Source organism: Sinohyriopsis cumingii, chromosome 8, assembly GCF_028554795.1.
Source record: "Sinohyriopsis cumingii isolate HCF-2022 chromosome 8, ASM2855479v2, whole genome shotgun sequence".
In the NCBI taxonomy this organism is placed as follows: Eukaryota; Metazoa; Mollusca; class Bivalvia; order Unionida; family Unionidae; genus Sinohyriopsis; species Sinohyriopsis cumingii.
The window spans coordinates 102,926,346-102,951,673 of record NC_142968.1 but is presented as its reverse complement, the minus strand read 5'-3'; the positions used below and the strand labels follow the sequence as shown (position 1 = coordinate 102,951,673).

The 25,328-nt window shown below is 34.3% G+C and overlaps 2 protein-coding genes across 6 annotated transcripts in view; one reads left to right on the top strand and one right to left on the bottom strand.

The window, feature by feature from the left end:
• LOC149794268 (11-beta-hydroxysteroid dehydrogenase type 2-like) overlaps positions 1-13,042 on the bottom strand; it is a 48,987-nt gene extending 35,945 nt beyond the window's left edge. Inside the window, exons 1-2 of one of the 3 annotated variants that reach the window (XM_089968414.1) lie at positions 12,901-13,040; positions 9,480-9,554 (exon numbers count right to left, since the gene is read on the bottom strand). The gene's annotated coding sequence lies outside the window, so the exon portion shown is untranslated. Of the gene's footprint in view, positions 1-9,479; positions 9,555-12,900 lie in introns of all 3 variants that reach the window. The other 2 variants (XM_089968413.1, XM_089968415.1) reach the window with 2 other exon arrangements.
• The window catches only part of LOC149794267 (histone H4 transcription factor-like), a 160,951-nt gene that overhangs the window by 72,485 nt on the left and 63,138 nt on the right, over positions 1-25,328 (top strand). The window lies entirely within an intron of this gene.

The following is a 25,328-nucleotide window of genomic DNA, read 5'->3' as shown; positions in this document are numbered from 1 at the left end:
CCTTTTTAGATATTTTAACTTTTCAAACTAATTGTTAATGTGACAAAGCTAACAAATGACAAGGAGTGGGTTCATTTTCCTTGTACACATTCATTAGGTAACTGAATTGTAATTCCTTAAAACAGAAGGTTATGTTTTAGGTGTAATAGTTAGCAATAGTATGTGGTTAATTTGTTATGGGGGGGTGGGGACAGATTGAAGATATTAGTGAACTTTGTACACCGTATACAGTACTCTTTGTCTTCCATGATGAATTCCTTCATTTTGTTGTGAATTTTACATTGCTATCAGCTGAGCATTGCATTATCTGCTCTTAGTACAAAATTTGAAAACATGGCAGTAACAGCAGCCTTCTTATCACATAACAGTACAGGTGTATACAAACACTGGAAGAAAGTCAGCATTTTCTCTTTACAGTTTTGGTGTGTTCTGTAAGTTCAGTTGTACTTGTTGGGTATCAGGAGTGTTCATTAGCTTCATGGTTGCTATAAACAACAAAATTTAGCATGCATGAACAGTACAGAGAATGTGATCACCTTCCCAATCGGTGGCTTATCATCCTGGTACCTTTGAAAACAGCACTGTTTGAGGAACCTTGGTTTTGTGGACTAAAAATAGTATTCTTGTAACTACATTCAGTGGTACAGTTGTGTTGAAAACAATGCCCATTTTGTTGTATAGGCCTCAGACTTCTGACATGCATTTTGTTAATGTAATTATTTGTTGTTTTTTTATAAGGTCCTTTACAAAATTTTAGACAGATGAGGTTTAGGCACAAATATTATTTATTTTGCTTCATTAAGAAAGTCACAGAATTAATTAAGAGAGATAACCCAAAATTATGAATCAAAGCAATGCAGACGTAAAAAGGACACATTTTCAAAAGAAGTATATTAAGTTTAGATTTTCATCATTTTACTGCTTCTGTAGTGCCAGTTGGTGTGTAACTTTTGTTTCATACATTTTCTTCAAATAGTAACATGGTCAAATATTCAGTTCAATGGGTAAAAGACTATAAAATCTTCCATTATCCATTATCAATTATCAATTATCAATTTGTTCATGCTAATCCATTTCATCCTGAAGTCTAATGGGTATTATATAAAAATGGTGCCCCTCGCGAAATCAACGTCAACATAGGGTTTTCGTTATTTTAAAAAAACAGTTTGTCTAACATTAAAATGTAGCTGATATGCTAGGGTCCATCCTCTTGTTATGTGGTGCATGGTTTGGTTTGATTTGCTTCCAAGACTCACCTAATTTTCCTTGAGACTGAATCTCTTTTCCATGTCCTCAACTTTACAGACACCCTTCCCTTAGACAATTTAATGAGAAAAGTACTCTTTACAGATCCTAGAGCCAGGCTTCCCCTTTCACAGAAACTGAATCTTTTTTTCATGTACTCAACTTTTCAGACACCCATCCCTTGGACAATTTAATGAGAAAAGTACTTTTTACTGATCTTGCAGCCAGGCTTTCCCTTTCACAGAAAAACTTGGACTGACTAATTTTGCGAGAGAGAATACTTGAAACCTTGAATTTCATCTTGCACACCACATCATTTACCTAAGCAAGTCAGGATTAAATTTCTCTAACTGCCAAAAATATAACAAGCCCATCAAAGCTAGATGAATTCTCTCTGTTCTGCCTTTATTAACAACTATTTCTGGAAAATATGATTTTATGACACTTATTTCAAATGAAACAAATTGTCTCTGGATTGTATCTTCTTTTACATTTTCCTTTACTTAACCCTGTGCTAACATGACCTCTTCTATATATCTAACCATTAACCTAGCAGGTCTTAATTAAAATTCAATCATGCCCACAAACCAGAGCATATCCCATCCTTTGCAGGCAGCAATTTATTGTGAGGCTAGCCCATATGTCACAGTTAATTGTTATGTGTCACACTGACCAAGACAAAATGTGCTACAAGACCATGTACAAAATTTTTGCACCCTTGCACTGATCTAACCACCAAAATGGCTGCTTTGGTGACCATCTTGAAAATTGTCTTTTGGCTGCTTGCCCTCAGTTTATGTTATTATAGACAAGGAGTTTTCATTACAGCTAAATGTAGCAGGTTAATTCTGAGTGAAAATAGTGCTGATCTGATTCGCATTATGGAACCATAAGAGCAATCGTGAAATCTTGTTATTACTTCGCTTTGAACAAATGGTGATGTGGAATTTGTATTTTCGTTGAACACTGGTTACAATATGTAATTGGTTCCCAAAAAATAAATTATGCAGATCTGACAAACATTATATCCACGCTATTTAAACAAGTCTGAAAACCAGATCTGCTTGACTTCTGTGTCATGTCCAAAGTTACAGCGTACATTTTTGTACTTCATTAAGCTTAAAAACACGGTGACTTCTACATGCAATAATGAATTATGACTAGTGTCATACCAAAGACTTACAAAAATGGTACTAACAGCTGCCTCGCTTGGCGCTCAGCATTAAGAGGTTAGTGTTAGGACTAGTCGGCCTGGTGTCAGGATAATGTGACTGGGTGGGACATCATGCTACATGCCTGCGGCATGATGCCCAAGTGCTAGACATCACTATAAAATTGCCACACTGCAGATATCTTAGCAATATGACTGAAAATTTGTTAAAAGCTACGTTAAAAATCCAAATCACATCACACACACACATTATGACTAGTTGAGGTATTTTATTGTTTTACAATAAACAATTGATAGTTCTCACTTTGACGTTGAACTGAAGGTCAAAGGTCTTGACTCTGTTGGCTTGTGAGCATGATAACAACAACAGGTATGATTGGATCTTTTAGAGTAGGTAAGTCATAGCAGATTCCCTTCCATGGCTGTTGCCATTGTCATTGATATTATTGACTTATGTTTTAATGCTTTGCTTTTGCATCTATCTGTTTCTTTCCACTGTTTTATATACAAATAATTCATCTTGGGAGGGAACTACTCACCATGAGCAAAAAAGTAGGTCACTGTCCTACTTTCCATGCACCAGTTATTACATTAAGCTGCTGCATATAGTATGGTTTCTCTGACACAACTGAATGTATAAATGTTTGTCTCATTATATTTAACCCTAACCCTATGTATATAAGTATATTCAGTGGTGTCAGAGAAACCATACTAAATGCAGCAACTTAATGTAATCTCTGGTGCATGGAAAGTAGGCCAGTGACCTACTTTTTATTTATTTATTATTTTTAATGCCACCTTTAACATATTATTGACTCAATCATGCAGAAGAAATGGGAGCTAAGTGCCTTTCCTAGTGACACATGAGGCAGCCAACCCTGGGGCTGGTAACAGACATAATGGATATATACATGTATTCATCTTTGAGGATACTACTTACCACAGACAAAGTATGTTATGAATTGCATTAATACTTCAGTAATTGTTAAGTTTATGTATTAGCTCAGTTTACCTGATACTCCTGTATGTACAATGATGAAGCTTTGTGGATTTTTTCATCTTGGAGGGTACTGCTTACCATTGATCTAGTTCCCACACTCAAGTTTTTATGTCAAGTTTTTGCATTTATCTCCGTTTCTCTGACACATGTACACAGTTGTGAAACTTTGTGTATTTGTCTTGGGGATAGCCTGAACCATAAGCAAAAGTAGGTCACATTGATCTACTTTGCATACTCTGTGATTTCATTTAGCTGCTTCTCTTACTCTATTTTCTGACTCTGTTTTATTACATTCATGAAACTTGAATCATTGTATTTGATTCATGACTGGTCTTAGAAAGTACAGCAAACCATAGACAAAAATAAGTCACAGTAGAGTCACAGAAAGCTGCCTTCTTCTGCTATAGCACCTTTGCAGAGGTTTTGGATTAATGCCATGACAAAGCAGCATTCTGTGTAAAATTTGAAGAAAATAATATTTATGTATGAAAGCAAGCCTTGCATGTGGGTATATCTTAAGATTATGCCTTTTAATGAATATAACAAACATCCATTCAGAACATGTGGTTCTGGTTACCTGACTGACCCTATTTTTAACTGCAGACTCATCCCTTGTTTTTTGCTGAAAAAAACAGACAAAATAACCCAAAAAAATGAACACAAGGGTGTAACTAAGATCAAAATTAAATTCAGGATACAAATGACATTTTTCTTGTTATGCTTCATTTTTATCCATCCTCCACCCCCACCCCCAAAATAGGTTTGAACAGTTCGACCTACTTAAAAAATAATTTCAATGTAATCTTAACCACACACATTTTATTTTATTTGGCCTTACAACAACAGCCAGATTGCACTGAAATTTAAATTTACCTTTTAATGGGCACCTGTGTTTGTGTTCAGCTGCACACACACACACACACGCATGCACATGCACACACACACACACACACTGTTTCAAATAGGTTAAATGTCTCATTTAGCTAGATTCTAAAAACAAGAACAATTTGGCTCCAAGATAAAGAATGTTTGTTTATTTGTGAATGCCTTTTAGACATAACAGTATATTCAGTGATTTCTGCTTAATTCAGTGATTTCTACTTAATTATTAGCATGTCACTTGATGACTCTAATGTCAGTCAACAACATTTATCAATTTATCAAAATCTGCATCTCACTTAAATATCCCAAAAATAGGTTTGCACTTAAAATAGACAAGTTAACCACACTCAACATATATTCTTAATGGATCTGTGCCATAACATAACCTAACTGCCCTAGTACATGCCAGATTCTTGACATTCTCTCAGTAAGTCTTCCCTCCAATTTGATTTGCTTTAATGCACTCAATGACCCCAGGTTCTTCGATTCTTCTAAGAACTTTCTCCCCCTCCATTTTCCAGAACTCTGTAAATTAGGTTGCCAGTCTATCTGGCATTGCACAGAATTCCTTTACTGCTACCCTATATATCTATTTCTGTGATGACATAGCAGAACTATTTGATGAGACAGATGAAGAGTAGTCACAAATTCAATTTAGATGAGATTAATTGCAAAATCAGATGTCTGAAAATTATTGACGGCTTCCATTTTGAGCAGTTTCTTATTGATAGCTTTACAAAATTTTTTTACTCCCAAATGATCAGATTTCCTCTCACCTTCACACACGCCTACACACCACCTATCACCAAATGATCAGACTTCCCCTCACCTTCACACCCCTACACAACACCTATCACCAAATGATCAGATTTCCCCTCACCTTCACCCCTACACACACCTATCACCAATTGATCTGACTTCCTCTCACCTTCACACCCCTACACACCACCTATCACCAAATGATCTGACTTCCTCTCACCTTCACACCCCTACACACCACCTATCACCAAATGATCAGACTTCCTCTCACCTTCACACCACACACACCACCTATCACCAAATGATCAGACTTCCTCTCACCTTCACACCCCTACACACCACCTATCACCAAATGATCTGACTTCCTCTCACCTTCACACCCCTACACAACACCTATCACCAATGATTAGACTTCCTCTCACCTTCACACCCTTACACACCACCTATCACCAAATGATCAGACTTCCTCTCACCTTCATACCCCTACACACCGCCAATCACCAAATGATCAGACTTCCTCTCACCTTCACACCCCTAAACACCACCTATTGCCAAATGATAAGACCTCCTCTCACCTTCACACCCCTACACAAAACCTATCACCAAATGATCACACTTCCTCTCACCTTCACACCCCTACACAAAACCTATCACCAAATGATCAGACTTCCTCTCATCTTCACACCCCTACACACACACCTATCACCAAACGATCAGACTACCTCTCACCTTCACACCCCTACACACACACCTATCACCAAATGATCTGACTTCCTCTCACCTTCACACCCCTACACACACCTATCACCAAATGATGTGCTTGAGGTACCATCCTCAGTCGTCATCATAATTAAGTACCTGCAGCCAGAACTGTATATACCAACTCTGCTCTTTAGCACACCAATTCCTCCATTGTCTGTATGTCTGGGGCATCAGTCTTTTGATTATACAGTACATTTGATTTAGGCCAAGACAAGTTCCAAATTTGACAACTATAGCATAGGGAATCTAACTTGAAGGTTGATGCATCCCACCATAAAAGGGAGAGTATTATCCATTCTTTGGTCTGCATTTTTTTCTTTATTCAGGAAAGTTTCTGGTTATTGATAACTAACTGGCTGTTAAACATTGAAAACTAGCTTATTAAGTGATTGACAGGCCAGGGTATACATTGTTAGATTGCTTGTCATTGTTAATTGCTTGTAGTGGGAAACTAATTATCCTACTACTGCATTCACTAGACCAAGAAGTTAGCGAATAGGGTGTTCTGCTATTTACATGTGGTTTGAAATGGGCAGGTAATTTTACTTGACCAATCTTAGATTATGAGTAACATAACCATTTCAACAACTGACGAGTTTTAAACCTTTGCATTTAAATTGCAGATTCTACATAAGATTTCGAACTGTATAACACTTACATTTGAAACAAAATAATTTTGATTATTAGTGGGAAATGGAAATGTTGCTCCAAACCTATTTCTGTTAAATGATAAATTTATTTACTTTTAATAATATTATTTTGGCATTATGAAATTTTCACAAGTCAGTTTAGCAACAGGTGAAGTCTGCTGTAATTACCTTATTTAACTGTGTACCCAAATGTGAACATTTGTGACCCAACTCTGCAGTTACATAATGCACTTTCAGATCATTGTCATCTGCGTCAGCTCAATATCCTAATTAGAAATTTGTAGAACAGTGTCATTTTTAGGCATACACAGATGCATGTGTGTTACATAAAAGAATAAAAATACTATGTATTCAAGCTCTGGTATGAATGGCATCCTTACTTTTTTGCTGCAAAAAAAGGTTTTTATTTTACATTCCAATCTCACTCCCCTCCCCATTCATAAATAGAAGTTTTGTGAAGAAATGTACCATTATACTAAGGTGAAATACTGAACATTTCAACAACACAAACAAATATTCCTAACAGTGCCCTGCCACCTTCCACCCCACCCCACCCCACTCATGATACCACTGAATCACCCTCCTCACCCTCTCCCCTTTTACACTTGCAGCCTGTTACAATAAATACATTAGAAATTATCCTGGTCATGATCCTCCTCTTTCAGCACATAATTTGCCAGCAAATTCGGATCTAGACCATTGTTTGACAGAAAAATCAAGATTTTGGACCATTGTCACAGAAAATCTGGATTTAGACCATTGTGTCACAGAAAATCTGGATTTAGACCATTGTGTCACAGAAAATCTGGATTTAGACCATTGTGTCACAGTAAATCTGGATTTAGACCATTATCTCACAGAAAATCAGGATCATGGTCATTGTTTCAGATTATCAGATTCCAGACCATTGAGTGACAGAAAATATGGATCTGAACCCATTATGTGACAAAATCTGGATATAGACAAATTCTGGATCATTGTGTGACAGAATCTGGATATAGATCATTATGTGACAAAATCTTGATATAGATCAGTGTGTGACAAATTCTTGATATAGATCATTGTGTGACAAAATCTGGATTTAGATCATTGTGTCACAGAATCTGGATATAGATCATTATGGGCAAAATCTGGATATAGGTCATTGTGTGACAAATTCTTGATATAGATCATTGTATCACAAAATCTGGATATAGATCATTGTGTCACAAAATTGGATATAGATCATCGTGTCACAAATTCTGGATATAGATCATCGTGTGACAAACTCTGGATATAGATCATTGTGTCACAAATTCTTGATATAGATCATTGTATCACAAAATCTGGATATAGATCATTGTGTCACAAATTCTGGATATAGATCATTATGTGACAAAATCTGGATATAGATCATTGTGTGAGAAATTCTTGATATAGATCATTGTATCACAGAATCTGGATACAGATCGTTGTGTCACAAAATCTGGATATAGATCATTATGTCACAAAATCTTGATATAGATCATTGTGTGACAAACTCTGGATATAGATCATTATGTGACAAAGTCTGGATATAGATCATTATGTGACAAAATCTGGATATAGATCATTATGTGACAAAATCTGGATATAGATCATTGTGTCACAAATTCTGGATATAAATCATTGTGTCACAAATTCTGGATATAGATCATTGTGTCACAGATTCTGGATATAGATCATTGTGTCACAAATTCTGGATATAGATCATTGTGTCACAAAATCTGGATATAGATCATTATGTGACAAAATCTTGATATAGATCATTGTGTGACAAACTCTGGATATAGATCATTGTGTCACAAAATCTGGATATAGATCATTATGTGACAAAATCTTGCTACAGATCATTATGTGACAAAATCTGGATATAGATCATTGTGTCACAAAATCTGGATATAGATCATTATGTGACAAAATCTTGATATAGATCATTATGTGACAAAATCTGGATATAGATCATTGTGTCACAAAATCTGGATATAGATCATTGTCACAAATTCTTGATATAGATCATTGTGTCATAAAATCTGGATATAGATCATTGTATCACAAAATCTGGATATAGATCATTGTGTCACAAATTCTGAATCTTGACTGTTTGCTGATGGGTGCATATTGTGCACAGATAAATAATGTACATAATTTTATGGATCAGACTTTGAATATTTACCGTAATACTTAGTGGCAGTTCAGACCACTGATAGTTGCTGCATGGGAAGAAAGGTTTTATCACAGCTTCTGTTAAAGATTCAGTGCACAGAACCAAGTGACCAGTCTGTTGCAAATTAGCAGGGATTTTCCAGTTCTCAGATATATGCATTAAATCCTGCTTATCAAAGGAACATCTGTTTTTGCAGGATAATCCCTCTAAAGCATTTTTCACTGGTAAAAGCCAGTATAACCTTTGATGTACCTTTAGCTTTTTGTAACATTGCTTGAAATCAAACTTTCTTACCACTCTTGGGATTTTACTTCTGCTTAAAGCTTCCATAAGCAAAACTTCTCCATACACTTGAATACACATGGATTTACAATAATATACAGTGCTTTGTGGAAACTTAACTCTGTAATGGCATTATTCATATTTGATCATGATTTAAACTGTTGAATCACATACACTACCAACAAAGAGAAAGATGACCTGGAGTTTTTATCCTCACGCTAAAGATTTCATCAGAAAACTGATTTATCTCTTCTGACTGTTAAAATAACCTGAGGGAATGGTGAGCGTATGTGATTGAACAGTTTAAAACATCAAATAAAAAATATACAGTGCTATTTATTAATGGTTGCCTTCATTTTTGATAGTCTGCTGTTGGTTTTTCAGCTAAAATGTAAAACATCTGATGATTTTTCTGTTGTTTAAAACAATGGACTTTAGTATGTGATTTGCAGTTGTAGGCTTCATGCAGATTTCTCAAAATTCATGTCAAAAAATAAACTCAGTTTGCAAACATCACGCATTTGCTGCTTTATCTTTGTTTACCTCTATGAAACCACCTGTATGTAGGAAATTGCCTCCCAGATTTCTCTAGTGGATGCATAGTGGGGATTTCATCATCTACATTTTAAAAACAAAAATTTCCATTCTAGAATTGACATAAATTCATAGTATTTTGTTATGTGTGTGACAGAAGCAAGGCATCTGATTAGTAGAATCCAGGATTTTCATCATAAAATGTTTTATTTTGATATTGTAATAAAACATTGATCATGAATTGGATTCTGATCATAGTGTGTGTTTGTGTGTGTGTGTGTTTGTGTGTGTGTGTGTGATTAAGATTTTTAACGTAGCTTTAACAATTTTTCAGTTGCATTGCTATGATGTCATATGACAGTTTATAGTGATGTCTATCACTGGGGCATTATGCCGCAGATATGTAGCAATATCTTATCTAGCTTATGGTAATCTTTGATAAGTACATACTTTGATAGGTACATACTTTGATGGGTACATACTTTGATAGGTACATACTTTAATAGGTACATACTTTGAGCCTTATAAGTAGTTTGATGAGGATAATTTAGTATATTAAAAGCTGGATGGAAAAGCCTTGGCCTCATGGACAGATACTTGATGATTGCATATACTTTTTTTTGGTCTCATGATTAGGGGTGAAAGGATTAATTGATAAATTGATGCATTGATACTTTTCCATAGTGATACCCATATTGATACAAAAGGTAAATCAAATATAAAACGATACTTAATTAGCCCATACAATTTATTTTAATCTTATGTGGTTGTGAATAATTATTAGTTGCTGGCCATTTTATTCTTAAAGTTGAAAATTCACACAAGATAACTTTTGCAAGTGTATGTACTCATGTGTATGTGATATCAGAAAGAATATTGAGAACACCCACTTGCCTTCAACAAGTGTGACTAACACATTTGTTTTGAAACCTGCTGCTCCCCCACACGCACACACACATATCAGTTGCATGCTAATTATCTCATCCTGTCAACATGATCATCCACTGATTATATATATATATCAATATAAAGGAGATATAATCTATACTTCTGGTGTGTCACACTGATGTTAAATTCAACTCTGATGTGGTCAAAAGCACTTACTGTTCCAGATCACTGCCATCTCACCTCTATCTGCGTGGGTTCGAGTCCAAGGCTCGGCTAACGTGGGTACGTGAGAAAGCTTGCCAGTAGCTTCTCGTAGGTCAGTGGTTCTTCCCAGGGTTTTCCAGGGTTCTTCCTTTACCAGTTATACTGGCTGCCATGTATAGCCTATCTTGTGCTGAAAAATAGTGTTAAACCCTACAACAACAACAACTCTGATGTTATTGTTGGTTCGAGATCAAGGTAAAACAATAACCACCTATCAAAACTGAATATAGCTTAAACACTGAATAACACACTATAAGCATTGTGTCAAAACTCAATCCAAATACATGTATATACAACACAATAGATAAGCTTGCCACAAAAGTGGTTATTAAATGATTTAAAAGTTGTACCTGGGGACAGGTTTGGAATATCTCCTTTGACGGTGATATATATAATCAGGGACTGTACGTGCTGATGAGTTTTAAAAAAATAAATTAAGACGGAACTGGCAAGGGAGGATTTTCATTTCCTGGCTCCTTTTTTACTCCAAACCGCAAGAGTTGTTGTTACCTTGCTAATTTCTGGAAGGTGATTTGGTGTTTTCACACAAGTGTTTCATTTCACCCATACCTATGATTGTTACATTGCCATATTAGTGTGAGATACAATAGTCACTTGGATAAATAATTTTGGCCAAAGAGATGGCAATATTAAGTCAGAAAACAACAAAATCCAACAGAAGTATCAGTAATCAGTCTTTCTTTGTGTTGTGTGTGTTTATAAGAGTTATTAAACTAATTTGGGCTAAATGGATGCAGAACTCCAGAGTTAAAAACACCTTTAGCAGTTATATAATATTTTATATAGGTCATACCCAGTGTTGTAATAAATTTGTCAGAGCAAATTCAAGTTTTCCCTAAACTAGTCCACAGAGGATGCATATAAATGAGGCACTACAACTGGGATCTCCTGATAGTTTTATAATGATGTCCCTGCTTTTATAATAATAATAGTAATAATAATAATAATAATAATATTATTATTATTATTATTATTATTATTATTATTATTAATATTATTATTATTATTATTATTACAGTTTTATAACGATGTCCCTGCTTTTATAATGATGTCCCCACTGGGATAGCAGTCCTGTTGCTAACTATCCTTAAGTCCACCCATTTGTCATGAATTCTTTTTATTTCACACAATCTATTGGACTTGAAGTCATGAAATTTTACACATTGTAATAAAAATAATAATAGTGTAATCACAATAACAACAATAATAATAATGATAATAATGACTTTATTTAAAGAGGATGGCAAAGTTAGATGCATTAAACTAATATTCCTCGTGGCCCTCTATTATATACATATTTACATTCAGTGCATAATTACACACAAACTGTCATGGTTATTATTATGAGTAGATGACCCTTATTAGACTTTCAAGCCAAACAGCCAAAAAATTTAAATTTTCATATTGGACTTATAGGCAAAAACATTTATTGTATAATAAACGAAACTAAAAATGAATATGCTTATTTGTATTTAATGTGACTTCAGCCCTTAAGTTTATATGGTATGAAACAATTTATTGTGGAATAGTGAAAATTAGAATGCTTATGACATAATCGCGATGAAAACAATCCATGATAAGTGGCAGGCTTCAGCATTAGTTTGCAAATCCAGTTCAACTATCTTTCATTAGATACCACTTTTAAATGAGAAAATTTACGTCTTAAGACAGGTGGATGTTAAATGGAGGTTTACTTTTATTTTGATTTGCAAGTGCCTGTTTAAAACAGGTTATTGCTTAATAAGGTAAAATTTCCACAATGTTCATCTTTGAAATTGCTTTTCCAACTGGAAGTTAAAATGTTACAAAATATTTGGGCAAATTATAAGTGATGATTAGAGCCTTCTTTAATCTCATTATGAATGCTTCTTGCTACATACACAAAAACCTGTCTTGAAGAAAACACTGCTTTGAGAGACCACTTGTCCTGAGAGGCTAGATTCTCAAAGGACAGATAGATTATGTAATATTATGACCTGTAAAAAGAGTCCAACTGTCTTGAGAGACCAGTTTTGGGCAGAAGGGGTGGTCTTTTAATGCAGTCTACTGTAGCAAAATTTTTCCATAGACATATTTGCACTGGGCTCGTGGAAAACATCTTGATACAGTGTAAACCATGGCACTCTAGAGACAGCATATCAGAGTATTATAGAGATATTTTGTATGCAGTTAAGCTCAGAAATATCAAAACAGTACACAGCTGCAAAAAGAAATTCAGTATTAAGTATGAATGTACTCAAGGATACTAAAAACCTACCTTCTAAACTGAAATATCAGTAGTCCATCAAAGAAAAGTGGTACAAAATAGTCCATCAAAGAAAAGTGGTACAAAATAGTCCAAAGTGTTCACATACTGACAGTAATCATCTAAATCCAGTAGTGGGAAATCTGATTTATGTGTGGGTTGTTTTATACCATTGGGTCACAGCATGAGGGAAATAGGAAGGAAGGTGAATTCATTTATGTACTATATGTCAACAATAGCATAAGCATTTGAATATAGTTAATTGTATTGACAGTGATATTTACATTATTATCCTATCTGCTTAATAAATGTGTGATGTAAATTTGGAAGTTGTAAACAGTACATAAACAGTTTAAGTGGTAATCATGTTTACAGTTTGGATGTAATTTGAAACTGAATATGTGACACCTAGCATGTACTGCATAAATAGTTTTAATCGGTTGAATGCTATCATTTTACCTATTAATAGAAAAGCAGCAACTGCATCCATAGGTTTTTTGAATCATTGACAACAGTTGTTACAGTCAGCCCATAAATCTCATGAATCTGTTCTTAAAAAACTTGAAAACTGCACACACACCCCATCCCCACCCAAAAGGAAACAATTTTTAACAAATCTGGAGTCTATCTTCACCTCTTTTTCCTACTTAACATTTATAATATATTTTTTCCTATTGTTTGAATGGGAGAAGAAGCTTAACTTTCCTTACCTTTATAAAAGTTTTAGTTCCCTTGGCCATGATAGGAATTAAGTGAGCTCATGGTGTGGTTCAGTGTCAGTTGTTATGTGATGAATGTTATCCATCTACGATTGTTTCTTTCAGCTTGTAAAAAAATCCCAACAGAACACTAGACCAGTTGCAACAAAACTTGGCACAGAGCATTCTATAATGAAATCTTTACAAAATATTTCATTTCTGATTTCATTGATGTAGATTTTCCTCTAATTTTTTTTTCAGAAATAAACCATTTTTTTTTCTACTTTTTCCATGATTTTCACAAAAGGAAGCTAGAATTTTTCTTTTTTTACTAGTGTTCTTTGTAGCTTATAACTGTTTAAAATGATCGTCTTACCCTTAATCAGAACATCCTCGTCATTTACCCTGCAAATCGAATAGCTTCAACTCTCTGAAAGATACTCAGAAGCAATTGTAGTTATACTTCCAGACATAATTTTTGGCACATGAACATCTGGTTACATGTGCAAAAAACGGTGTCATATAATACGATGGGTCTTGAAATTAACATAATTCCTATAACTTCTGTAAAGAAAAAACATTCAAGAATTAATTTGGTTTCGGGTGTCTATAACTATTGCGTGAATTGCAGTTAGTGATGGCAAGTCATTTATTTCTTGTGATGTTATGAAGTTTATTATGAAATAATAACAACCATGGACTTGAGAACAGTTCAAAATTTAGCTCTGATGTTTTTTTCTGACATGCAGTTGAAATGGCAGGAGATGTTCTTTTTGTCCCCTGCCCACCCATTTCATCCAGGAACCGCAGTTTTTCAGTTGCTAGAGCATTAGACTCGTAATCCAAGGGGTATAATTCCAATACCAGCCCATGTTGGCTACCTCATTATGTCCATGGGAAATGCACCTAGCTCCCTAGGCGTGGTATAGCTGATAATGTGTTAAAACCAACAACAAAAATTAAAAAAAACACCTGTTCATCTAGTTCAGCTTCATCTAGTTCAGCTTGTTTACTGTTTGAGAAACCATGTTGTTTTGAACCAAAATAGTATTAATTTCACTCACTCACATCAAGATTTTGAAAAATAACACATGCTTTTCCCAGCTTGTAAGCATGCATTGTATAGATGTTTTGGATTTTGGTTGGGTCTGATACAGTTCATTTTAGATACAAAACTTAAAATGTTTTAATTCACTCACCCCAGGAGATTCTTTTCATATTCCTCTGAAATGGGGGTTAACAAACACATTTTGGGGGTTACTTAATGCATCTAAGCAATTGTTTCTGAGAGATTTTTGTTTAGGTGGATGTGTGTTTATATATACAGTGTGTGTGTGTGTGTATATGGATGGCGTTAAACCCAACAACAACAACAACAACATGACTATGACTTGTTGTGAATGCTGAAAGATATTTTATATTGACCTAGAAATCAATGTAAATTTTATGTCAATTTTATTAAGTGCAAATTATATCCCAGATATTTCATTGTTGTAGTTGTAATTATAGGCTGTTGGGTGACTAATAAGCAAATTTAGGAAGGAATCTTGCTGGATATGCTGCCTTAGAACATTGAAACCAATCAGTTTAAACCAAGAAGACTAGAAAAAGACAGCCATTCACAAATAAAATTACCTTTTTGCAGCTGGCATGTTCTCTTTTCAATAATTCTCTAAATTTGCTTATTAGTCAAAATTGTTAAAGCTATGTTAAAAATCCAAATCACATCCATACTTGCACTCAACATGTAGGTGCACATGTACTGGCAGTCTTGGATACAAATTTCTGTAATCCGGATGAAATCAGAACCAAAATGACATATAGATTTTATTTATTGGATACATTTGTAAGTTAGCAGCTCCAAAAATGATTGACTTTCACTCTGGTGACTGAATAATGTATACAGACTATTGGAAAATTTTAATTGCTAGTTTATATAGAGAGAATTAGTAAAGTTCAAGAAGCACTTAAACAACATGTGGTTGTTTTTTGCCACAAGTTCTTCAGATCAGATCAGGTGAGGCAATAAATGTGCTCAGCTCTACAATGAGATGATTGTAAGCGGCATGTTAGGAAAGTCTAAGTACTTGAGTATGCATAGAGAGACATAGTGATATGGTATAAAAGTCTAAGTACTTGAGTATGTATAGAGAGACATAGTGACCTGGTATAAAAGTCTAAGTACTTGAGTATGCATAGAGAGACATAGTGACATGGTATAAAAGTCTAAGTACTTGAGTATGCATAGAGAGACATAGTGACATGGTATAAAAGTCTAAGTACTTGAGTATGCATGAGAGAGACATAGTGACATGGTATAAAAGTCTAAGTACTTGAGTATGCATAGAGAGACATAGTGACATGGTATAAAAGTCTAAGTACTTGAGTATGTATAGAGAGACATAGTGACATGGTATAAAAGTCTAAGTACTTGAGTATGCATAGAGAGACATAGTGACATGGTATAAAAGTCTAAGTACTAGAGTATGCATAGAGAGACATAGTGACATGGTATAAAAGTCTAAGTACTAGAGTATGCATAGAGAGACATAGTGACATGGTATAAAAGTCTAAGTACTTGAGTATGCATAGAGAGACATAGTGACATGGTATAAAAGTCTAAGTACTTGAGTATGCATGAGAGAGACATAGTGACATGGTATAAAAGTCTAAGTACTTGAGTATGCATAGAGAGACATAGTGACATGGTATAAAAGTCTAAGTACTTGAGTATGTATAGAGAGACATAGTGACATGGTATAAAAGTCTAAGTACTTGAGTATGCATAGAGAGACATAGTGACATGGTATAAAAGTCTAAGTACTAGAGTATGCATAGAGAGACATAGTGACATGGTATAAAAGTCTAAGTACTAGAGTATGCATAGAGAGACATAGTGACATGGTATAAAAGTCTAAGTACTTGAGTATGCATAGAGAGACATAGTGACATGGTATAAAAGTCTAAGTACTTGAGTATGCATAGAGAGACATAGTGACATGGTATAAAAGTCTAAGTACTTGAGTATGCATAGAGAGACATAGTGACATGGTATAAAAGTCTAAGTACTTGAGTATGCATAGAGAGACATAGTGACATGGTATAAAAGTCTAAGTACTTGAGTATGCATGAGAGAGACAGAGTGACATGGTATAAAAGTCTAAGTACTAGAGACAGAGTGACATGGTATAAAAGTCTAAGTACTAGAGTATGCATTTCCAGATGCATACTTCTACAATGTCCGTCCCTTATTTCAGAACTGATAGAATGATTGTCAAGAATTCACAGTCAAGTCATTGCTATTGGAAGTACATATATAAACAATGTTTTATTGTTGTTGTAGGGTTTAACACCATTTTTCAGGACAAGATAGGCCATACCTGGCAGCCAGTATAATTGGTGGAGAACCCTGGAGAACCCCAGGAAGAACCACTGACCATCGAGAAGCTACTGGCAAGCTTTCTCACAAACACACGTTAGCCAAGCCTGAGACTTGAACCCACACAGACAGAGGTGAGATTGCATTGATCCGGAATGGTGAGAGCTCTAGACCACTCGACGACTTGTGGCCCCAACAGTACTTTGGTTTTCGAGTTGTACAATGTCAAAAAGGAAGATAGTGAAAGAGCATACATTGGTCTGAAATTCCTAGACGCTTTGAAAAAATATTGTATACCATATGCATTTGGAGATGTACACATACTAGCAAAAATATAAATACATTCCTGTTCTTACATGCTTGTACAATTTCATCTTTTATATAATTTTTACTAAATAAGTCACTATAAATCCACTTTCCATTCATGTATATATGTATGTATGTATGTATGTATGTATGTATGTATGTATAGAAGAGAGAGAGCTGTTGAATACGCTGGAGTTTGTTTTTGTCTCACTAAACTCCCGTATGCAAGAATCAGTCCAGAACTGAGAATATGTCTTTAAGGAATTCAGCATCTGTATGCATTGTTTCAAGAGAAATACTAAAAAATAACACTTCATTTTGTGAGTTTTAGCAACACAATCACTACGCCAACTAATATTTCAGTCAGAAGAAGAAGAGAGATGTGAACTTGATGAGACAAACTTGTAATAATGTACTTATTTCTTTCAAATCATATAGGTGTAAACTAGATTGAAAGATATTGAACAGTTATCAGTATCCTGAACTGCTTTGAATTTATTTTCTGACATCAGATGTTGCAATCCATGTGTACATCCATACTATATTTTAAATAACATGTTCTGCAGTTATCTGTCATGATCAAATAACAGCATACATGTAAGTAGTCAAACATATGGTGGGGAGAAGGGAAAAATTTCATGATTGTGCACAAGTTGTATTAAAGTGAGGGAATGTTGTGCAGAGTCTCTCATCCAAACCTCCTGTGGCGTGACATTGTTACTTTGATTCTGTGCTTCGTGTTCTTAATTTAAAGGCATCCACTGCTTAATTTGGCCATGTCAATATATCTGTAAAGCCATCTGTTTAACTCGAGGAACTTGTTTAAAAGATTTCACATAAACCATTCACCATAAACATGAAGTTTGGCTTGAATATATGACCATATTAGGTTTTCAGGTATTTACAGCTACTTTATAATTTTGTACTCATTTGAACTTTCTGGACTTAGACTCAACTCTATCAAAAACATAAAGCACCATTAAGCCAAAAACCATTAGTGAGAGACAAATGAATGTACAAAGTTCATTGTTTTCATATGTAAATGACCTCATTAGTTTCTAGGGCCATTACAGTAATTTTTTGTGTATTCTTTTACACATTAGTGATTTGTAGACTGACATTTATGAAACAAAACCTAAGTAGCACGATTTTGCAAAAACCACTTGAGTGAGACAAATGAAATTTCATACATATATATATATATATATATATATATATATATATATATATATATATATATATATGATACTTTATTATACTAATTTCCTTTATAATTAGAAATGCATAATTACTGATGATGTCTGTTCTTTAATATGATCATATTTTCAGCAGATTTTACATGCAGTGGAAGTTTGTTCAGTGGAACAGTACCAGAGTATTGAAAGCTTTTTTTATTTTGCTGTTCGTGGTTTTGGTGAAGATTTCCATGTAACGTTGATCTCAACCAGTACTGTGTTAAAAAGGCCTGAATAAATCCTGAAGATACTCTGGTGCAGTTCCATGTAGACATTTATACGCAAGAAATGCCTTGTGAAAATCTATCATTTCATATATTGTGACTAGTTTTGTTTGTAAATAGTGCTTTAATTGGATGATCAGTGGATGCATACAAGATAATGCATGCTGCCCATTTCTGAAGTTTATAAATCCTGTCAGGCTGAGATTTGGCACAGTTTCCCCATACAGTCAAAAAGTAATCCATTGTTGGAAGAATATATAAATCGTAGTATAGATTGCGAGTATCAGTAGGTGTTGATTATTGCTGAATAGGGCAATTTTGGATGACAGTGTTTTACAAAGGTTGTCAGTATGGTCATCCCATTGTAAATGATTATCTTTAGACACACCTACAAGCTTTTCATATTTGACATTTTTGTAACTGATGATTATTTATTGTGAGAGATAGTTCTGAGTTCCCTAATTTGTTGTGAAAGATATTTTTGGGTTCCCTAATTTGTGTAGCATTTGGTGATGTCCCCAAAATCAATACATTTTGTTTTTTCTTCATTAATTACCATCCTATTTTGCTGTGCCCAATTTTGAACACTAAACATCTGAGTCTAATCTTTGTTAGATAACTTCAGTATCAGAACCAGTTGAATACAAGGTTGCATCATCTGCAAACAAATCTGCGTTTGTGGATTCATTATTTAGTGGTAGATCATTTACATAGATAAGAAAGAGAAAAGGGCCTAAAACAAAGCCTTGAGGGACCCTTGAAGGAATAGTGTGAATTTGTGAGATAATATTGCCAATGTTTACTTGTTAAGACCTTTGGTTAGGGTATGATCTAAACTAGTTTGAAGGATTGTCAAGCCTGTAACGGGTCAGCTTTTGCAACAGAATTTCATGATCAACAAGATCAAAGGCTTTCTTGAAGTCAAGGAAAACAAACCCAGTCATAGAACCATAATCCATTTCTTGTAGCCAAAAAACTTGGTAAGTTCTGTTTGGCATGAGTGGTACTTTGTAAATCCTGATTGTGCCTTATGAAATAGAGAGCAAGTTTTAAAAAATTCACAGACCTGCAGAGCTACATGCTTTTCAGATAAAAAACTTTTATATAGGTAGAATGGATATTGGTCTGTAATTCCCTGGATACTTCTTTTCTTCTTTCTTAAAGATAGGTGTAACCTTTGCACATTTCAAGGTATCTGGAAAATTACCACTGAATATACTTCAGTTTATTATATGTGTGTGTGTGTGTGTGTATGTATGTATATATATATATATATATATATATATATATATATATATATATATATATATATATATATATATATATATATATATATATATATATATATATATATTTGTGTGTGTGTGGTTGTGTGTATGTTAATGACTTTGTTATTACTGCATGGTGTAGCAATTTTAAAACTTTGCGGACCAATACCATCCAAACCAGAGCATTTATTAATACTCAACTTATTGATCATATCAAAAACATCAGCTTTACTAACATCAGCCATTGAAAATGAATTGTCATCAGCCATTTTAGTTCTTTTAGAAAAGTATCAGACTAAATTGGGATGTTAGTCTGTTTCTGAATACAGTTACTGGAGATGATGTGAAGAAATTATTGAACAATTCAGCAATGTCTTTCATGTAGAGATGTTGCTATGTCATCATTTTGCTTATACATAGGGGAAAACAACTATTCTTTGGTAGGTTCGCTTCTTTTAGATGCTTCCATAATGTCTTGGTACTCATACTTTCATCGATATCCTGTTTATAGTTTTCATCTTTAGCCTTATCCTTCAAGTGCTTAGCTTTATTCTCCATTTTCTATAGTTGTTCATGTCTTTTCTTGTGGAAATTAGTTTCAGATGCTTTGCCTCATTGGTCTGAGAGGTAATCCACTTGGGTGTAACTTGGTGTTTAACCCTTTTTCTTTTTATTGGGGCATATGCTTGCCTAAGGCTGCATTGAAAGCGTTTTTCCTATTGCACTGTTGGTAAAATTAGTGGAGATATTGTTTTTAAATAAACATTATATATATATATATATATATATATATATATATATATATGTATGTATGTATGTATGTATGTATGTATGTATGTATGTATGTATGTATGTATGTATGTATGTATGTATGTATGTATGTATGTATGTATGTATGTATGTATGTATGTATGTATGTATGTATGTATGTATGTATGTATGTATGTATGTATGTATGTATGTATGTATGTATGTATGTATGTATGTATGTAATCACATCAAGGACTGGGCTAAACTGGTTAAATTACATGGACAAATCAATTTCAGGAATTTTCTTTTGTACATTGTTTTTTTAAACATTATATATATTATAATGATTATTATATATATTGTACTACGCATTTCAAGTACTGGGCTAAACATATTCAGTTAGATGCACAAATCAATTTTCGCTAGGTTTTTATTATAATTTTTCTTTCCAAATGTGGGGAAAAAAGTGCCAAGATCGGCTAACTGGAAACACATACTGTTTTTTTTTTTAAGACCAAAGGCATTGTTGACATCAGCTATATTGCAAACTTAGTGGAAGGGTTTGCAAATTAAATCATTTAAGAACTTTTTATCAAACTGTTTGAAAGTCCCTGTATGATATTTCAATGTGGCGACCATTTCTAGAGGATTTTGGAACATCTCTAGTTATAGACTGGATAGTGGTCACTCAGCGCATACACTGGCACATTAATTTCACTTACGTTGTCAGGTTTATTAGAATCAACATGATCGATGATTGTAGCACTTTTATCTGTTCGTCTGGAGGAGTGTTAGATTTTTGCATAAAGCTGTAAGTTTCTAAGTTATTTACCCATGTTAATGGTGAAATTTTCATGTACTGTATGTTAAAATCACCTATTATGATAGTTTCTAAAGCTTCTTTAGTAAGGCTTTCTGAATTTTATCCTCAAATCTATCCAGTCAGCTGTAGAACTAGGTGTCATGTAAAGCTGAACGTAAGATTATTGGCTTGGATTGGGCAAGGGATACTTCTGTCAAGATTAGTCTCTAGATCAACACATCTGTTATAACTAATGGAACTGTATACATAGAGAAAAACACCTCCACCCCATGGATAGTATCTCTTTCTTTCAAACTTCAAACCCTGTTTTTAGAGAGCGAAATCATCAGTATCTTAAGAGAGAAAGGATTTTTTCATATAGACCCAAAATATTGACATATCTAGTTTAATGTAACATTAATTTATTCTCATTCATTTTAGGGAGGATGTGGTTGATATTAAGTTGACTACTTGCAGACATCTTTTGAAGAGGCCAAATGTAGGACAGTTTTGAACAAAGGATTGATTTTCAGATATTGCACTATAAAATGTATTGTTTTTAAACTTTTAAGATTTCATTTCATTACCTTGATTATTCACATTCATATAAATGCATGAAGAAGAAAACATACAAGACTCATATCCTGTACTATGACCACCCGTAGAATTGGATATGTGACTGATTTACAATATGCCTTGGTCATACTAGACACTTGAGGAGCCTGAGAGGGAGAAGTAACTTCAACAGTATCATGTAGTTGTGTTCATGATAACAAATTGCGCTTTGTACACAAATCAGATAGTGTTTCATCAGTTGGATATTTGTGGAACATAGTACATGTTATTGTATTTTTACACTGTATGTTTCTTTTATAGCAGGGATCTCAAACTCAAACCACCCTGAGGGCTGCATGAGGGCATTTTTGAAAGCCCAAGGGTGCACCACCTTTCTTATTTATCATGACACATTGTGATGCCAATCATTTTGCGGGCCACAGGATACGGCTTGGCAGGCCCCATGCAGCCCACAGTCCACTTGTTTGAGACCACTGTTTTTGAGTGTGGACTTTGACAATTAAAATAGTGGAATGGTGATGTGAATTAACACCTTGTTTCCTAAGTGCATAATTCTAATAAAACATTACACTTGTTTTTAATTAGATTATAAAAGGAGGGAAAAAATGTCATTTTTTAATACTGAGAATCATCCTAAGATTTTCAGGAAACTAGTTGGGTTTTTTTTGTTTGAATTCTGTAGCCCACTCAGTATTTTATCATTTCTGAGTCAGTGTGTGACCCCCCACCACCACCACCATCACCACCACAAAAATTATAATGCTGGTTCCTAATACATTTGCATTATACCATGGTACATATTGTGGTATGTTCAGAATGACAATGATACAAAATTATTTGCAGTACCCAGCTCTTGTCTTCTGCAAACTTGTGTATATTCCATAACTTTGGAAGGGCTTTATTGATTGAAACCTCATTTGGTGTGAACATTATCTAACAGAAAATTCATTTCCTGCTGGGGGCCCCGAGTGGCCGAGTGGTCTAAAGCGCTCTTCGTTACGGATCACTGCCATCTCACCTCTGTCTGCGGCGGTTCGAGTCTAAGATTCAGCCAATGTGGGTATGTGAGAAAGCTTGCCAGTAGCTTCTCGTGGGTCGGTGGTTCTTTCCGGGGTTTTCTCTGGTTCTTCCTCCACCATTAATACTGGCCGCCATGTATAGCCTATCATGTGCTGCAAAATGGCGTTAAACCCCACAACAACAACAACAACAACAACATTTCCTGCTGCCTACAAGTTTCTGCTGTATGGAGACTGTAAAGGTACTAAAGTGAGACTGTATTCTGTGTAAGAACTTGAAACAAACTATTAAGGGACTTTGCAGTTCCCCTTTCTTAAAAGGAATGCATTATTTTGATAAATTAGGAAAAGTGATTTGTAATGGATTTCCTTCACTTCGTCTTGAGAAAACATTGACTAATGGGGACTTCAAAGGGACTTCTAACTATTCAGCAACTAATGGCAACTTCTGCTAGCTTCAGATATGAAAGATATTAGGGACTAATAATGCATTGTAAAGGGACTACTTCAAAATACAGCTAGAAGAATGCCTAGAACATACTGATTGTATTGTTGGCTATTTTCAAGAATGTGTGTTACATGATTCCTTACAATTTGTAGATGTCACTTAATTGTTGAATATTGTTTATACACCAAAATGCCATATCCCCCCCACACCCAAAAAAATTAAAAAATACCAGGAGACCTGCCTTATTGATAGAATTAAAAGTGGGGTTTGGGCTCATTATTGGACACATTTTTTTAGGCTAAATTTGCCCTAATTCTGTTTATGTTGAGGATGGGCTTACCTTGAAGCATGAGTTTATCAATGGAGAAATATAATAAGTAAAATCACTTATGATTCAGTATATCACCTTCCTTGTTAATTTAATGTAAAAATTAAGATTGTCAATGCAGTGGGTGGACATATGAAATAATCACTTCTTTGACACCTAATAGAAAGATATTTGAGAAATTACTTAAGATAGAAAGCAAGTATGAAGGCATATGGTAAAATAGTAAAAATAATAAATTACATCATAAAAGGAGTGCATATTCAAATTGTCCTGACATAGTTATGGATGTTTGATTTAGTTTAATAATAATAATAATAATAAAAATGCTTTATTTATAGAGGGTGACTCATTAGTCAAGGACTATTTTCCCTAATGAGGCCCTCTTAAGGAGAGTATAACAATGCACATTATATGAAGATAGCAATCATTAGTGTTTATTTTATCATGTTTAGTATTAAAATACTAAATTCCAATATCTAATAGAAACACATGCATGCTCATGATATATCTTCTTAAATACTCTAATATTTTCAGCAGATTTTACATGTAGTGGAAGCTTATTCCACAGAATTGTACCAGAGTATTGAAAACTCTTTTTAAATTGCTCTGTTCTTAGTTTTGGTGTTAGAAGGTTTCCATATGATATCGATCTCAACTGGTATTGTGTTGAAAAGGCCTGAATAAGTCCAGAAGATACTCTGGTGCAGTTCCATGTAGACATTTATATAAAAGAACTACCTTGTGAAAATCTATCCTGTCATATATTGTGAACCATTTGAGTTCTATAAATAATGCTTTGGAGGGATGATCAACAGATGCATCTAAAATTACACGTGCTGCTCGTTTCTGAAGTTTATAAATCCTCTCAAGCTCAGATTTAGCACAGTTTCCCCATACATTAGAAGTGTTTGTAAGTTTTAAAATCTTTTTTTAAAAAAATTTCATTACATGTCAAACTAATGTAGTTTTGTTTACTAGGAACTCGATACTTGTCCAGAAAATAGTTGACCTTTCTGTTCAGTTGTAAACACCTAAAGCTGACCTAGTTCCTGACCTTGTTTTAGAAATCAGTGAGTTGAATAAAGAACTTTCTATTTTTATCTTATTTTTAGAGTAAAATGGTTGGTTTTTGTCGTGGTCATACTGGGACTACATACTTTTAGACGTGAATACTTCTTTGCTGTTCTGGCTAGTTGACCCTCATCCGGGAATCTGTTTTGTGTTTCAATTTATGGTATAGTCTTTGTCTATAGAGATTTTTTCCCTGGGTGGGCTACACTGGGATGTAAAGATGTTCCTTTTGTTGTGTCAATTTGGAGTTATATTTTAAATTTTATTCAAATTATTTGGATTCAGAAGGATTAATTCTTTATCCTGAAAATATTTTGAGTGTTATAGTTATTGGAC